The sequence below is a fragment of the Bubalus bubalis genome, chromosome 4, assembly GCF_019923935.1.
Source record: "Bubalus bubalis isolate 160015118507 breed Murrah chromosome 4, NDDB_SH_1, whole genome shotgun sequence".
Lineage (NCBI taxonomy): Eukaryota > Metazoa > Chordata > Mammalia > Artiodactyla > Bovidae > Bubalus > Bubalus bubalis.
This window is the reverse complement of record NC_059160.1, coordinates 68,484,360-68,501,794: the sequence shown is the minus strand read 5'-3', so window position 1 is coordinate 68,501,794 and position 17,435 is coordinate 68,484,360. Positions and strand designations below refer to the sequence as shown.

General features: G+C 37.9%; 1 protein-coding gene and 1 pseudogene across 10 annotated transcripts in view; one reads left to right on the top strand and one right to left on the bottom strand.

Moving 5' to 3' along the window:
* The window catches only part of TAFA2 (TAFA chemokine like family member 2), a 586,563-nt gene that overhangs the window by 560,561 nt on the left and 8,567 nt on the right, over positions 1-17,435 (top strand). The gene's annotated exons all lie outside the window — the stretch shown is intronic.
* Positions 4,886-5,563, bottom strand: LOC123465653 (annotated as a pseudogene).

The following is a 17,435-nucleotide window of genomic DNA, read 5'->3' as shown; positions in this document are numbered from 1 at the left end:
TAACTTTACCTCTTAAGAACCTAGGAGAAGAACAGCAACCTAAACCCAAACATAGTGGAAGGAATGAACTAACAAGGATGAGAGGAATAAATGAAAAAGAGACTAAAATATAATAGAAAAGATAAGATATTGTTCTTTGAAAAGACAAAATTAACATTACATATATATATATATATATACACACACACACATATATATATATACATACACACACACATATATATATATGACACCTATATAAAAAGAAGTGATATCTTTCTATATGCCTAGAGGATGTTTTTCATGTGTATAGTTTGGCACTCTATGTAAATACGGAGAATTTTTTTTACCCTGTATATCAGTTCAGTTCAGTCACTCAGTCGGGTCTGACTCCCTTCTCCTCCTGCCCCCAATCCCTCCCAGCATCAGGGTCTTTTCCAATGAGTCAACTCTTCACATGAGGTGGTCAAAGTATTGGAGTTTCAGCTTCAGCATCAGTCCTTCCAATGAATACCCAGGACTGATCTCCTTTAGGATGGATATAGTTCCTATGAATAGATAGGAAAACAAAATCAAATCTGAATCATTATTTACTAAGCACTTATTGAACATATATATTCAATGCCAGTCGTTGTATCAGAAACTGGATATCCAAAGACAAATATAATCACAATATTGCTGCTGAATGGAGAGGTCTCTTCGAATTACATATTTTCCTATCTACAGTAGAAGTTTTGACATATTTTCTGATCTCTTTAGTCTACATTCTTCTTATTATGACTATTAGATACAAGCTTACTTTGGAAAGGGCAATCTTCTAATAAGATATGTAAAGCAGACAAGTAGTTTGAAAAGTTGTAATCTTAAATCATCTATGTCTAAGTATGTGATTTTGATAAGGAAAAAAAAAAAAAACTGTTACAACACCAAAGAAAATAATCTCACTCCTTAGTTATACCACATACAACAGAACTAAGAAGTAGAGTCATAAAAACACTGTGGAGCTCTATGCCTACCTGCTTAGCCTAACATGTTAACAAAGAAGCTTTGTTTTTTGTGAGGGGAGTAAATAGTCTATGTTTAATTTAGTAGGACTTTTACATTAAAAAAAAAAAATTGTTGAAAACTCTAGGAAGGATCCCAAAGTTCTATTAGCATTGCCTTAAGCACTGTCAGTGGATACATTGTCAGGAATGTCTGTCTGTCTGTCTGTTTTTTCACAATGGATCTCATTTGCTTCAGTGAGAAATGGAAGCTGCGTTCCATTGAGAAGTCTTCAAGGATGGTATAATGATTAAGAAACCAACTGTCTAGAAGTTAGATTACTTGAGTTCACATCCCTGTTGTGCAACTGAGTAATTGATGGACTTGAGCAAATTGCTTTACATCTGTGCTCCTCAATTTGCACATCTGTGGGATTGGGGCAGCAATGCACTTACCATATAGTTTCCGTATTTGGATTAAATGAGTTAATATTTGTAAAGCACTTAAAAAAACTCTTGGCTGAATGCAAGAGCTATATGGCCTTGTTAAGTGAAATAGATGAATCAAGCAAGTTACTAATAGGCTCAAAAAGTGGACCAGTTTCCTCATAACTCAAACATAAACACTATTATTCCACAGGAGTTAGTCTTGTTAAATAAATACTGACACAGAGATTTCTCAAGACTTCTTTTACCACCTCCACACACATTGAAACGAAGGTTTTAAAGAAAAAACACAAGTTCCTTGAGGTTGGTCTATGTGTACCCATTCCCTCCCCTTTGGATTAGCTACAAAAATTCATCCTAAACCATAGAGATGGAGTAAGTGGATTCCAGTGCCTGTAATAGTCACAGGCTCTGGGCCTTTCCAGTTACCTATTAAAGATAAGATAGATAAGCCTAGTGGGAACTTCTGTATTAATCAGTTGTAAAGGTATCTTTCCCAGGTTTATGCTGCAGGAACTGAAACAGTTTCTCCTTTGGTGGCTTTTCAGCAGCTTCTTTTGAGGATTTCTTGAAGTTACAAAGTAAAGGTGGCTTTTTTTTTTTTTTTTTCCTGCCTATTGTTGACATTAACTTCGCTGATACTTTTATATTCACTGATACAATTCAAGGAGGACTCACAGAAAGTATCCATTTATGGTTAAATTGTTAACTTGAAAGGGAGGGATGTTATGTTGTGGTTTACATGCTAGGTATGGGGGGGGTTCTTTTTTTTTTTTTCATTTAAATTTGTTGCAATTGTTTGCCTATAGCAATGTGAGATGAGATTAGTTGCTGCAACAGTAAAGGACTGTTTTATTGAATGTGGAGCTCCCCTTGCCCATTCTGCTATTGCTAATACAACATTAATGCTCTCACTAAATCACAAAAACACCAAGTAGAAACTGATACTGGAAGCGTTTATAGACATTCAGCAATTAGCAGAGGCCAATAATTCCTATTTATGGCATAAGAAATAAAAATTAAGTGATTTTTTAGCCTCAGTGTATTTCAAACAAAATATGTTACACATAAGTTTTTGATCTCAGGAAATACAGTTAGGTCTTATGTCCATAATATGCCTTCTTTATAATTTATCCTCACTCTTATATAACCTTTGAAAATAAAGTGGACTTGACACAGGAGATGCATAGCATTGAAAGGACAATGATATTATCAAAGAGCCAGAAATGCATTTACACTTAATGCCTTATATAATTAGAGTTCATATTTTATAACAGTGGAATAATGAGAATAATCTGGAGTAGCTAAACATGTTTTTGTTTTTGATTTTTCTTTTTAGGAGGAGTAGCATTTCTTTTTTACTCTTGGTTCCACATTTCAAAAATTACATTGTCTGCATTTTGAATTAAGTGAGAGTTGAGAAAGGTCATTTTTTCTCCTTTATATCTCAAACATAAACCAACTTTTAGTAAGTTTCAGATGCAAAACAAGAGGTCCACCACAGACAAATGTCTGTGACATACTTTCAACAAAGTTATTTAAGATTCCCCCTTTCTTAAAGTGCTCTAGGAATCAGATGGGTGACTATGGGCTAACACCATCTCTATCAAGTATTGGCAAAGGTTATAGCTGGGAAAGCCTTTGCTTGTTGAATAGAATAGGTATCACAGAACTGAGTAACTGATAATACTTCAATCTTGAATTAGGTTAGGTCTTGATCTGCTTCTAGCCAGTTGATCTCTCGAAATATGTGGGCTGTGCGGTAAGTTTTGGTTGCTCTATGATTTTTTTCTTGCTTCTAGATTTCATATATTCTCAATTTGTTTTAGAGATCAATCTTTTTTCTTTGGAATAAACCAAGGACTGGAAAAGGCCAGTTTTCATTCCAACCCCAAAGAAAGACAATACTAAAGAATGCTCAAAGTCCCGCACAATTGTACTAATCTCACATGCTAGTAAAGTAATGCTCAAAATTCTCCAAGCCAGGCTTCAGCAATACGTGAACCGTGAACTTCCTGATGTTCAAGCTGGTTTTAGAAAAGGCAGAGGAACCAGAGATCAAATTGCCAACATCCGCTGGATCACTGAAAAAGGAAGAGAGTTCCAGACAAACATCTATTTCTGCTTTATTGACTATGCCAAAGCCTTTGACTGTGTGGATCACAATAAACTGTGGAAAATTCTGAAAGAGATGGGAATACCAGACCACCTGACCTGCCTCTTGAGAAATTTGTATGCAGGTCAGAAAGCAACAGTTAGAACTGGACATGGACCAACAGACTGGTTCCAAATAGGAAAAGGAGTACATCAAGGCTGTATATTGTCACCCTGTTTATTTAACTTCTATGCAGAGTACATCATGAGAAACGCTGGGCTGTAAGAAGCACAAGCTGGAATCAAGATTGCAGGGAGAAATATCAATCACCTCAGATATGCAGATGACACCACCCTTATGGCAGAAAGTGAAGAGGAACTAAAAAGCCTCTTGATGAAAGTGAAAGAGGAGAGTGAAAAAGTTGGCTTAAAGCTCAATATTCAGAAAACGAAGATCCTGGCATCTGGTCCCATCGCTTCATGGGAAATAGATGGGGAAACAGTGGAAACAGTAGCTGACTTTATTTTTTTGAGCTCCAAAATCACTGCAGATGCTGACTGCAGCCATGAAATTAAAAGACGCTTACTCCTTGGAAGGAAAGTTATGACCAACCCAGATAGCATATTGAAAAGCAGAGACATTACTTTGCCAACAAAGGTCTGTATAGGCAAGGCTATGGTTTTTCCAGTGGTCATGTGTGGATGTGAGAGTTGGACTGTGAAGAAAGCTGAGTGCCAAAGAATCGATGCTTGCTTTTGAACTGTGGTGTTGGAGAAGACTCTTGAGAGTCCCTTGGACTGCAAGGAGATCCAACCAGTCCATTCTGAAGGAGATAAGTCCTGGGTGTTCTTTGGAAGGACTGATGCTAAAGCTGAAACTCCATACTTTTGCCACCTCATGCGAAGAGTTGACTCATTGGAAAAGACTCTGATGATGGGAGGGATTGGGGGCAGGAGCAGAAGGGGACAACAGAGGATGGGATAGCTGGATGACATCACCGACTCGATGGACATGAGTTTGGGTAAACTCCAGGAGCTGGTGATGGACAGGGAGGCCTGGCGTGCTGCAGTTCATGGGGTCGCAAAGAGTCGGACATGACTGAGCGACTGAACTGAACTGAACTAAATGTGTATAAGGGAGCCCAAAAGGGAATTAATCAATTTTGGTGCATATTTTGAAGACATCTTTACAGAACATATTGCTTTGAAGTTAGGGTTAAAGTGACACTTTCCACTTGAATGATGCAGAAGACAACATTCGTTCAGGAGAAAGTAAGCATTCTAAGCATTCCTCTCCCAGGCATCTTCCCTCAGGCACTGAGATTGCAGCCTCCAACACATGGGGACAGCAGAAGGAAGAGACTTCAAAAGTCAAATATATTTCAACAGCTCATTTTTTTAGCAAGTCTGGCAGTGAGATCTTTCCATTCTTCTCTCTTCTCTGTGATGTATGTGGGAGTGAGTAGCTGCAGTAGTGATTCTGGCTGTTGTCTAAAGAAGTTCTGACACAAGGCCTCAGTGTTACATTTCACGTACATCCCACAGTCATAGCTGTTTTGTTGAGCAGGGGCTTTCTCTTCCATAAAGGCCAGTTTGTTTCCTTTTCTGCCTAAGAAAGCCTCCAGTTTCTCTGCTACCTGCTTCACATGGAATGAGTTACTATTACCATAAGAATCATAATGAAAAAGGCCATTTTTATCTTGCAGATAAACCAAAAAAGCTCCAGTGGGTTCCCCCAGCTGTGTGATTGGAACTATCATTGATGGCTAAAAATATAACTCTCTTATTGGGGAGGTCCAAGGGTTCAAGGAACATGGCACTCTCTGTTGGGCTGCCAGTGCACTTGATGAACTGAGTAACTTCGGGGCTGATGAAGCAGACATGGTCAGAGCAGTCATGAAACTGACTGCTGGAAAAGTACTCAAAGGCAAACCCAATAACATGGACATTGAGCCCGCTTGGAGGATCCAGTAGTGAGAATCTGATTGCCACAGTAGACGGTCCATGTAACTCAAAACTACTGGGTCCATCTTGTATTGACCAGGGCTGCTCAGAAATTCCAGAAGCTGTTTCAGGCCTCACCATCCCTACCAGCCTCCAAACAGCTCTGTACTGGCTGGAAAAGCAGTGCTGTAGTCTCAAATCCAGAGTTTTCTACCCCCAAATTGCAACATTCCCCTCTAGTTCTCTAAGGCAGAGGTTCCCACCTCTGCTGTAAAGTGAAGAAAAGAAGTTTGGGCAGAGCCTCCTGAGGGCGATGAAACAGGGCCTAAACTTATGGTTTTGAAAATATTTATTTTCAAGTACTGAATCAAAGTGTGTGTTAGGATTTATTGTATTCTCACTACAGGCATTATTGCATTTAATCTTCACAGTAGTTGGATGAGATAGGGATTATCTCATTGTATAGGGAAGAAAAAGCTAATGGAGGTGATGGAATTCCAGTTGAGCTATTTGAAATCCTAAAAGATGATGCTGTGAAAGTGCTGCGCTCAATATGCCAGCAAATTTGGAAAATGCAATAGTTGTCACAGGACTGGAAAAGGTCAGTTTTCATTCCAATCCCAAAGAAACACAATGCCAAAGAATGCTCAAACTACCACACAATTGCACTCATCTCACACGCTAGAAAAGTAATGCTCAAAATTCTCCAAGCCAGGCTTCAACAATATGTGAAGTGTGAACTTCCAGATGTTCAAGCTGGTTTTAGAAAAGGCAAGAGGAACCAGAGATCAAATTGCCAATATCCGTTGGATGACTGAAAAAGCAAAAAAGTTCCAGAAAAACATCTATTTCTGCTTTATTGACTATGCCAAAGCCTTTGACTATGTGGATGGCCATGAACTGTGCAAAATTATTCAAGAGATGGGAATACCAGACCACCCAACCTGCCTCTTAAGAAATCTGTATGCAGGTCAGGAAGCGACAGTTAGAACTGGACATGGAACAACAGACCGATTCCAAAATTGGGAAAGGAGTATGTCAAGGCTGTATATTGTCATCCTGCTTATTTAACTTATATACAGAGCACATCATGAGAAACGCTGGGCTGGATAAAGCACAAATTGGAATCAAGAGAGCTGAGAGAAACATCAATGACCCCAGATATGCAGATGACACCACACCTATGGCAGAAAGTAAGAACTAAAGATACTCTTGATGAAAATGAAAGAGGAGAGTAAAAAAGTTGGCTTAAAGCTCAACATTCAGAAAACTAAGATCATGGTATCTGGTCCCATCACTTCATGGCAAATAGATGGGAAACAGTGGTTGTCTTTATTTTTTGGGGCTCCAAAATCACTGCAGATGGTGACTGCAGCCATGAAATTAAAAGATGCTTACTCCTTGGAAGAAAAGTTATGACCAACCTAGGCAGCATATTAAAAAGCAGAGACATTACTTTGCCAACAAAGGCCCATATAGTCAAGGCCATGGTTTTCCCAGTAGTCATGTGTGGATGTGAGAGTTGGACAATAAAGAAAGCTGAACGCTGAAGAACTGATGCTTGTGAACTGTGGTGTTGGAGAAGACTCTTGAGAGTCCCTTGGACTGCAAGGAGATCCAACCAGTCCATCCTAAAGGATATCAGTCCTGAATATTCATTGGAAGGACTGATGTTGAAGCTGAAACTCCAATACTTTAGCCACCTGATGCCAAGAACTGACTCATTTGAAAAGACCCTGATGCTGGGTAAGATTGAAGGAGGGCGGAGAAGGGGACGACAGAGGATGACATGGTTGAGTGGCATCACTGACTCAATGGACATGAGTTTGAATAAGCTCCCAGAGTTTGTGATGGACAGGGAAGCCTGTCATGCTGCAGTCCATGGGATCACAGAGTCAGACACGACTGAGTGACTGAACTGAACTGATAGGGAAGAAAACTGAGGGGTTTTTGAGAGTGAAATAATAGGGCTGCACAGTTGACAAATAGCTACCTCAGGATAAGCTCCCCAGCTGGTTGATGTTCTTAACCCCATGCTCTTAACCATTGCTTATGATTACTGCCTGCCTAATTTTCTGAAAATCCTAAATTCATCATTTTCCTCCTCATCATCATCAGTTAATGAGCATTCATATGAGTCAAACATGTAAACTTTTTTTTAATTGGGAGAAATTGAAATTTACAAATGATTGCCTTTTTCAAGTTTGGGCAAAATTGGGAAAGTTCCATCATAATAGAATTTTTACTTATAAACTAATAGACATAACCCCCCAAATTCAGGAAATGAACCCTATACTTAAGACAGTGTTTTGAAATAGACCTAGATTTTGTACAAAGCCTATTTGCCTTTTTGTTATAACAAATATTTTATGTTAAAAGTAATAGTCTATGCAATAGTGTTAATTTGCTTTTCAGAGTTCATGACCTTGGATTACAGTACTAACTAATAATATTATAGTCAATTTTTCACATTACAACCTCTATGTCTCATTTTTATGATGGAAAGGTTGAAGAACTTAGTACAGAGCTATATCTAGGAACCCTTCTTCAATGCCAGCCTTAAAAATTTATTAGCAATTTCATGTGATTTAATGGGTTTCAGAAATGTTTTATGCTTCAAGTTATGTTCCCTTTTTGCCTGAATTTCAGTGGCTGATATTCTTATATCAGAGAGTCATTCATTCATAGCTTAAAGATTCCAACATTCAGGAATTATTTACTAAAATTCAAATTTCCACAATAAGGGTAATTACTCTACATAGGTGATAATCGAATTTATGGTCCTGAGGCCTTATTTCCAGGGTAGACCCAACAGGAAGTCAGGACGACAGGTGTAAATCAGGATTATCCAAGGCAAACTAGAAAATATAGTCAGTCCAAGTATAAGCAACTTAATTTCTAGTCTGAGCATTAGATGAAAGTAAGTTTGAAGAGAAGACTTGGGTTAAACCTGATTATAATGCAGAGGTATGATGCAGGTAAATACCAAAGTAAATCTTAACTGCTACTTAATTTGTTGGATGACTAATCAACACTGAGTTCATCATTAAAACTGATCCCACATAACTTGACTTTCACTTTTAGTAATGTATATTTAGTAATATGGTCAAGGTGCCCCTTTCTTCTTTCCTGCCCCCAAAAGGAGATTAAAGAATTTGACAAATTATAAGGTGGTATACCTGGAGGCACTGAAAAGTCCACAAGAAAGGGAAGAGCATCTAGTCTAGAATCCAAGGTCAAGGGGTGGGGGGCAGGGGGAAAGGGTGGAGAAGTGGTGGTGAAGAGCAAGAGAGATTAGTCCTGTCTGGGGAGTTACTAAAGCCTTGGAGATAGCTGTCAGTGTTAACAAAAGAAGGCAAAGGAGAGGAAAAGGGAATCTAAAATAAGTGAAACAAATAGCAAGTACTTGGTAGTTATTAACCCATATTTGTCAGTGATTATACCAAATCCCCCAGGCCTGAATGACCCAATTATTAATAAAAGGCAAATACAATGTTTGTCAATCTGGATCAAAAAATCAAAACACAAGTATATGTTATTTAACAGGAGTACCTGTTATATATAGTGCCTCTGAACTATAAAAATAAGCGAAAACAAAATTAAAAAAAAAACAACAAACAACTCAGAAAAGATACACTATGTAAAAACTAACCTAACAAAAAGTGATACAGTAATACTAGTAGTAAAGAAGAATTTGTGGCAATAATTACTGTTAAGGAGGGATATTTCCTAATAAAAGTTTTAATTCCTCATGAAGAAATCACATAAGTGACTTTCTGCATACATTACTGCTGCATGCTACTTCCCTTTTTACTAGAATTAGTAAAAATAACTAAGTTCTCAGTATTATCAAGAAGTATTATAAGCACTTAACACGTATTAGCTCACTTAATCCTCACAAACATGTCATGAGATAGTCATGATTATTATCTTCATTTTACGCATGAGGAGATTGAGAAATGAAAATGTTGCCCAAAGTTTCAGAGCTAATAAGCAATGGAGCTGGGATGAAATGCAGGCAATCTACCCTTTAAGTTGTAAGAATAAATATTTGAGTAGAAGAGCCTAAATGGACCAAATAGTTTTTGGCTTTCCCTCTAGTACACATTTCAAATGAGTTTGCCATGGACGGGGTAGTACCTAAGATATTCTTTCCCCTGTACTTCAGATATTAGTTTAGCTGCTTTTCCATCTCTTTCTTTCAGAATCTTCTAAAAGCAGAGATATGGTATTTTTTCTCATGACTGAACTCACATTTCTCTTTAACTTCAATAGCTCAAGAACAGCTGAATAGTTAGGGGGAGGGAACATGGCTTTAAAGCTTTTCTTGTAGACATGGAAAACTAAATGCTACAATGGAGGGATGAGTGACCTTCTTATTTCTAGATTGGTTTTCTATACTAGGAAATGTCTCAATTTAGCTGCAGTAGGAGTGAATGTAAGTCATGTTATGCAGGAATTCTTTGCCACCAGTCAGTGGAAAACATTTGCCAGGAAAAACTTCTGTTGCTTGCCCTATGTGTGTGGATACAGTCCCTCACTACCCTCTTCCTTAAAACATTGCAAGCCTTCATTGTCTAAACAGAAAGAACAGTAGCCCTCTAAGTTATAAGAATAAATATTTGAATAGGAAGAGAGTCCATTATGAAAAGAAGTCATCGTGGTCTCATTCACGTATGTACTTAGGCTCTCTCCAGGTCCAACTTCCAGGAATGAGGCTTCTAGAGGGAGGAGCATACAAAGCCATGTGTGTTTCTGATAACTTCAATATGGTTTCTTTTTGTGCCCCCATGAGAACAAGGATAGTATCTGCTTTGCACATTTTTATCCTAGTAATATAGGAGCAATAACACTTGTGGAATAAACAAAGAAATAGATGAATGAACAAATGAACAAACATCTGTGACTTCATCTGCTACCACTCTCCTCACTGCTTACTCCATTGCCACCACCCTGCCCTTCTTACTTTTCTTGTTTCTGGACATTAGCACATGCTGTTCCTTCCGCCTGAAATGTTCTTCCTCCAGATGTCAGCTTGATTGGCTCTCTTATCTCTGTGGGTGTTTCCTGCAATTTCACATTCTCAGCAAGCCTTCCCCATCTAACTGAACTTGCATATCCCTGCCTCAAAAATCCTTTTGTTTCTCTTAACTTTCTCTTGGCATGGCCTAACATACTTAAAAATTTTACTGGTCATGTCTGTCATTTGTCTGGCTCTCTGGATTGTCAGTTTCACAGGAGCAGTGATTCCCCGCCCCTCCCCCCCCCCATACAAAGGACAGTGCCTGCCACTTATTATGTGCTCAGTAAATATTAGTCAAATAAATGAATGGAAGAACCAGGTATGCAGGACCTGTTTCACTAGTTTTAAAGCCCCCCAAATAGGGATCACAGCCCCCAGAGTATCACTTACACTTATATGCTTCTTTGAGAAGCTTCACTTTTAAGTTATCTGAGCTTCAGTTTCTTCAACTATAAACTGGAGATAATAGTACTTAGTAACAAAGACTAACAATAAATTGTAAAAGTTGAAAAATCTCACATAATAATCATGAGGATTGCAAAAGAAAATGGACGTGCACTCAGCTGTCTACTGATGCCCGCAATTATGACCTGAGGAATGAATGCAAAGGAAGGGTGATTCCAGCTTTCCCTGAGCAGCAGAATGATTCACTGTCTTTGGCATTAGAGTGTAGACCAGAAAATGCAGTCAGCTGCATTTTGCTAAGCAAAAATGAACTTGTTTGCCTTTAAAAATACTAGTCTCTTTATTTGAAAAAATAAAGTGGTGGTTGGAAGGGTCAGGCATCTTAAATATGGAGGCTATAAATTAAGTTAGTATGTCTATAGCATGTATGGTGGAGAGACAGAGAGATTGCATGTACAGAATTTTGGGAGCAAAGCACTCATGGTATCTGTTACTTTGTTACATCATAGGAAAATTGATATTTCATTTGTACCACCATACCTGATGCAAGTGAACATGTAATATCTAGATGTAGGGTAATTGTCACCACATAGTATTTCATGAGAAAATATCCTGACAGTGTTAAGCAGAAGTATGCAAATTACTCAAGAGAGTGATTTTTTTTAATTAGGATAATTTTTAACTGAAATATTAACTGTAATGAATATGCCAGAATGAACCTTGATGTATCTATTTGGACATTTCCTACATCCCAAGTGGTTAGTCTAAAACCAATTAAAGCACCACAGATTGCTATTATCTTCTTGCATTATTATTTTCCTGAATTAATTTCATTTTAAAAATCAGACCTTCTCCAAATGAGAATAAATTTAAATATCTGAGGTACAAATGTGAAGCTGATGTCAAGACCCATGCATATCTATAATTTCAAATTCTGAAACCACAGCATCATGGGAATAATCATAATTTTTTTTTAAATGGAGGTACTGACCTTTTGGGTCATTTAATCATTCCTCTTGCTCTTCCCAGAGAATCCAAATAGTATCTCTAGTTTCCCTTCTGAAATTACTTATCACTTTTCCCTTATATTCATACATTAATTTGTTCATTTATCCATCCACCTACCCATTCCTCATTTCATCCTTTCATTTAGTAAGTATTAGGCATCATTTTGGCACCCCACTCCAGTACTCTTGCCTGGAAAATCCTATGGACAGAGGAGCCTGGTGGGCTGCAGTCCATGGGGTCATTAAGAGTTGGACACGACTGAGTGACTTCACTTTCACTTTTCACTTTCATGCATTGGAGAAGGAGATGGCAACCCACTCCAGTGTTCTTGCCTTGAGAATCCCAGGGACGGGGGAGCCTGATGGGCTGCCGTCTATGGGGTCGCATAGAGTCGGACACGACTGAAGCGACTTAGCAGCAGCAGCAGCAGCAGCAGTAGCAGCAGGCATCATTTATGTACCTGGAATGAAATACTGCTTAGCACTGAGGAAACAAAATGTATGCTAATATTTTTTCAGTACATCATAGTTGAGTGAGAGAAACCAACAGGTTAATAAATAATCATAATGCAATAAGATAGGTTTTATAATAGAAGTATGGAAAAAGTATGTTTTCCATCTAGTATGTTGACTGGATGAATCACAAAGGCTTATGAATTAGAAGTGGTAAAGTTTGTTCTGGGGTTTGAAAGGAAAATATTTTAGGCAAAGGTAAAATGTATCCAAAGATAAGGAGATAGGGCATATCAAGTCCTAGGAGGATTAAATCATTAGGTGTGACTGGAGTTGGGTCTGTGTATCTCTGAAGAGGGTGGGAAGAGGAAAGATGAAGCTGGGTGGGTTGAGGTCTTATCATAAAGGACTGTCTGTATTACCAGCAAGAATTTAGATTTCCTTCTATAATAGGACATTTTTATAGCCTTTTCTTTTCAGGATCATGATAGCAAACAGGAGGAGAAGCTCCATGACGCGAGACCACTCAGGGAGACAAATTAGGAGGATATTCCAACCACACAAACCAGAATAAAGGCTTCGATTAAGATAGTAACAATAAGACAGAGGGGGGAACTGATTAAGAAGATGACTAGGGTCTAGAAACTAATTAGAGATAAACGTCTGGAGAAAATGCTATCATTGTTAAAAATATTCAATGGGGAGAAATGAAATTAAAGAACATTCCTATAAGGCTTTCCATGTTTATGAACAATGTGAAGAAAATGGAAGCCTGGAAATATGAATTAGTGTATTTCTCATCTGTCCCTTGCTTTTTCTGAAAAATGTGAAGCTCTTCTAAATTTTCTCCAACTTCACCCTTTGCCTTCAGTCACATGTGACCATGGCAAGTCATGACATTGACCCACTTCATAACTGTATTGGCCCTGATATATCTGGATAAAGTAAATGTGACTAGAACCCAAAATTCTGTTCTTCCTCAGACAATCATTTTTATCTCACATTTTCTGGTTAGGTAGAGAGAGGCCAAGGTGATAATGATGGGAAAGAGGGATCTGTTCTTGTTGCACAAAGACCCTTTTTTGTTTGTAGGACACGACTGAGTGACTTCACTTTCACTTCACTTTTTTTTTTTCAAAATTAGAAAATATCTTTTTATATTATGACATGATTAATCTTCTTTCTGCTATTAATTTTAACTATCCAGAACTCTCACTTTATGTAGGAAATGTTTTTCTTTACTTTTGATTCATTTTACCAAAGCTCTCTGTTATCTGACCCTGATTACTAGCCACTCCTTCAGGTGATTTATTATTATTCATGTTATACTGTCAAATATTTAAATATTTGAAAATCAAGTAGTACATGTTTTATATTTTGGGGGTACTTTGGGAAAGAGAGATCATAAAGAAAACTTTCGAAAGTCTGTCTACAAAATGTCATAAATTACAACTGAAAAAAGTCATGAATCCCATTCAGACCATTAGTGGGGGTTACACAGTTGATGATAGAGAACCACAAAGCTGCCTTGAGAATTGAAGGCCCATGGATGGCCAGACACACTGGGTAAATGACATGGCCTCATTTATCAGCATTAAAGTAGGTATGATTCAGGTTCATGCTTCAGCAAATTACAAATTACTGTAGATATGGATGTGCAGGCAACCTATGAATGGTTACGATTGCAAATATTAAGTCTGCGAATTCTAATTGAATATTGTTACATAATGTAATTCTACAATTCTCTTACCCTTTTATGTTAAAATGGTTGTCTATTGATTTTTATACACTTTCTTCCTTGATTTTAAATGAACTCCTTTCTTACATTTGTGCAGAATGCTTCCCAAAATAGTCACGAGAAATGCTTACTATCCTTTTATCAGTTTCTTGTAAGAGCTGTTTATTTTAGGCCCTATTTATGGGTATGTGTTTCTCTGAAATAAAAAGAATGTTCTAAGAGTTTATAATCCTCTAGGAAAGATGCAAAACTGTCCCCATTGTGTGGGTTTTTATGGAGGTAAAGGAAGTTATTGTCTTGCTATCCCTTTATGGTTGTTGAAATATTCCCCTTTGCCCAGGTCTGTTTCCTGTAATAATGTTTTTAACAGTGGCGTACCTGACATGGGTTTGTTCCTTAGGCAAACGTGTAAAACTCTTCAAATTTGAATGGAGTAGAAAGAGAAGGTTTCTGCTGTGTTTGATGACAGTTTTTTTATTTTTCCACATCCAAAAATGTTCTGGCTCCATGTTGGAGCATTAGTGTGGCAAATCCTAGCGTTGGTGACATTCTAAGGAAGGGACAGAAGTTTCATTAAGGAGTAAAGATTCAAAATGACTCCAGAACTGCCTCAGTGGTCAGTAAAGAAGGCTCTGAATTATTCTTCATAAAAAGGGGAAAAGGGGAGGCATCATTTTTTTAATAGGAGGCCCTCAAACTGGCCACAAATAGCCAATGTCATTGTTGGTCAACTGAATGTTGTCACCTACAAAGACCCTGTAGCTAATATATTGTTCTCCTAAGAACAGAAACAAAAACTCTGAGTGCATAAGTGGACCTCTGTCAGTGTTCAACCTGCCTATTAGTCTGTAAATTAGCACGAAAAGCACGGAACCATCAAATTTTTACCTAATCTCCATAAGCCAAATGAAGATTGTGTTCTTACCTAATCATTCATTCTTTGTATGTTTAAATTGCCCCTTAATTGAATAAGCTATGTCATACCAGCATCTAGGTAATTAGAACTGGTTAGATTTAAAGATTCATATTTTAATCAACTTTGGGAATTTGAGACTACTGGATTAAGACTATTTTTAAAAAAGTGAGACATATATCTGGGAAATAGAAACAAAGCAGAAACTTCCGACATATTAAACATCACTGCCTATGCTGCCCTGACCTTCAGAAAATGAATTCTAGCTTTTTTAACTTAGAGAATGATTTTTTTCCAAAGATATACCACATGTGGAGTGGTCATCTCTAAACTTAATTTTATGGCAGAATATAGGGATGAAAAAAGAGTATATGCTGCTTCAGGCATGGTACTAGCCTCATGCTTCCACAAATTTCACCAAGTTCTTTTCAAAACGACAGAGGCATATTCTTTATGCAGACAAGTATCTCAAGGAAAAGTTGTTACCAAGAGCCACTTACATTTATAACTCAACCAACCAGAAGCTAAGAGAAAATGTTGCTCTTGGTAATTCCTATACCAGTAACTCAGATTTCTTCAAAGTTTCAATCCTTCTTCCAAAAGTCCACTTATCTTAAAATCATCTTTTAAGCATAACTTTTTAGTGCTTACTTCTGTTAGCCCTCATGTGCTGTGAGGCTGAAATACTTGACTGTGATGCTTGAGCAGATATAAATTTTTAAAGTAAGTGTTTATGACAGAAATTGGATAAAAACTATCCATTCAAATAACTCCTTTATAAATGAGAAGTGAGTCTAAAAAAATGAACCAATCAAACTTAGGTAAAGTGCCTTTCCAATTGCATTCAGAGTCTCAACTGTCTCTAAAAATAGGTAAACTTTGCTATTAATAGTATGTATATCGGAGAAGGCAGTGGCACCCCACTTCAGTACTCTTGCCTGGAAAATCCCATGGACAGAGGAGCCTGGTAGGCTGCAGTTCATGGGGTCGCTGAGGGTCGGACACGACTGAGCGACTTCACTTTCACTTTTCACTTTCATGCATTGGAGAAGGAAATGGCAATCCACTCCAGTGTTCTTGCCTGGAGAATCCCAGGGATGGGGGAGCCTGGTGGGCTGCCGTCTATGGGGTCACACAGAGTCAGACACGACTGAAGCGACTTAGCAGCAGCAGAAAAATATTATTAAAAATCTATCAGCTTTCCTCAAAGCATTCAAAATAACTGCTCCCATTTTAAGGACTTTATGATGTTTCCATCAAGTTTGAACAGTGTATCCCCATTATACTGTTGTCTTTCAAAAGTATCTATTTTTTGTCATTTTCCATCTGGAGTAAATGTAAGAATGTGTATGGTGCAGGACCAGGAGAAGAAGAAAATTTTAAAATTTTCTTAATGTCCCAAAGGAAATTATTAAATACCCAAGGAGAAACCAGGGAAGGTTTTGTTTGGCTAACAGTTAATGTTAGCTGATCTGCCTCTAAGTGGATGAATGTGCATAAACAGCAATGGAAACAGTCATCTTCTTTCCTGATTCACATAGAAGAAAGAGTTCATGGCAGGCACACTGCACAGCTTTCAAACTTCCAAGAAATGGTGCAAGTCCATCTGTTCCCCAAGATTCATTTCTAGTAGAGATCTTCATTGGCACAGCACAGGAAGCTGAAAGCCACTGACAGATGTTGTATTTGTGGTAAAAAGCTCACTAGTTCTGCATTCTAATATAGGCTTTTCAGAAAAATGAAGTCTACATGGTGGCTATACCACCCATGAATTTAAGTAATCAGGATAATGTTTTATCCTCTTTTGAATTAGTCCTTAAGAAAAGTCATGAGTTTGGGGACAGAAGGGAATCAGAAACTCACTGAGTCCAGCCAACTTGTTTGGCATGTGTGAATGAACCCTGGAGATTCAGAGATTTTTTAAAGTGACTTGTTCAGAGTTATAAAAACCAGACGGTAGTATCACTGTTATAAACTCTTATCAGTACAAGGCCACCTCTTCTCAGTCAATCTGGGGCTCTGTTTTCTTTCTTTTTTTTTTTCCCAGAAGTCTAGGAAGACTATGCCATTTTCTGCTTCCATACTAGGACCCACACTGTGGTACACCTACATAGAATCAATTAACTACAGCTCTATTGTTTGAAATGACTATATTTCTAATTGCCCAAGGCTGTTACATTTTTCTGAGAATTCCTAGAACAGATAACAAGATCAATTCACAGTAATGTTGACCCTAGCTGAAGTGATAAGTAGATTGGCTTTTTGCCCCAAACGTGGAGGCCAATCCACAGCACCAGTCATTCTTGGGAAGGAAAATTAAACTAGGATATGAAAATGCAGTGGGTTTCAGGGCTTATCGGAGTCACCTCCAACACCATGAAAGCAAAATAGAAGCTTACTTTTTTATATAGATGTACATGTTTATGACAGTAATTCATGTAAGTCATTG